Genomic DNA, 1,288 nt, shown 5'->3' on the forward strand with positions numbered 1-1,288 from the left:
CTAAACTTAAAACCTACTGAACTGTTCAGCTATTGTGGTTTAAAAGTATTGTAAAATATTAATTTATTGTTTTTACAAAGACAATATTTTTTTATTCAATAAAAGAAAAAGAAATCAAAAACCCAAACTTGTCTCATTACTAAATATTGGTTCAAGTATGTGTTTGATGCATTCTTACATTTAAAGTGCAATAAAATAGAAAGAGGAATGGCAAGGGTCACCTTAACCTCCCTGGCGGTATGATTCTGTCTGGAATTACGTACCAAAAGCGGTACAATTATTTTGCAAGGAAATTTGGCGTTTTATACTGTAGGCCTGTAATTTTTAGAAATAAAAGAAAGTAAAAACCTGCGCTAGGATATCAGAGGTAAAAAGCTGCTGCCTCCCTGGAAGCTGTCCCCTAAGGGGCAGAGATGGATGGTGGATATAAAATAGGGATAGTGGCGCTGCTTATATAAGCACTATAAAAGGAGCTAGATAAGAGGTAATTATCATAACCTCCAGATAGAGCGCTGGGTGTGCAGTATGTTCTGATATTGCTCCTCAAAGACCTACAGTCATTAAGGTCCGCAGCTCATAAATGCTACTGATAGAATGATAGATTACAATATCCTCTATGTACAAAACTCCAATGTATACTATTCAATGCGCTAGCATATAGTAGACAGTAATCTATACCTAGGTACCTATATGAGGTATCTACTGCAGATAATGTAATCCTGATAATAAACACTCACTAGATAGTTACAGGTGGATATAACGGGAATACAGCTAATTGCATAAATCAGATACAAATCAGCCCAATCAGTCATACACGCCTCTCCTTGGACCAAACTGTCCAGGCGCGGTAGTGATAGGTGGGCTCCTGCCCCCTTTAAAGAAAAAAGGGTTATTGCTGTAAACGTGCCCCAGATGGTGCAGTGAGTGGACTATGAGTGCACACTGGTTATAACATCTATATATGATATATAATGTCCATCCTAGGGAAGAAAAAACAATGCACAAACTGTCAAATATATATATATATAGTTCAACATTCTTCTTTCTGTGATCAAAACCATAGGGAAATGTACAAGGGATCTTGATAGATTGGTGAAAGTCCAGCAGACAGGTGGGTGTGAAAGTAGTGCCTCTGTCACACAATTCCGAGTGCTCCCGGTGCTCCCCTCAGGCTACCCCACTCACCAGATAGAAGTCCCCTCTTGGGGTGATCCGCGTGTATCGGGGGTTCAGGAAATCACTGCTACTGGATGCTGCTGGGTCCCTCCTCCAAACGAGTATGGTTCTG

The sequence above is a fragment of the Rana temporaria genome, chromosome 2 (assembly GCF_905171775.1).
Source record: "Rana temporaria chromosome 2, aRanTem1.1, whole genome shotgun sequence".
Lineage (NCBI taxonomy): Eukaryota > Metazoa > Chordata > Amphibia > Anura > Ranidae > Rana > Rana temporaria.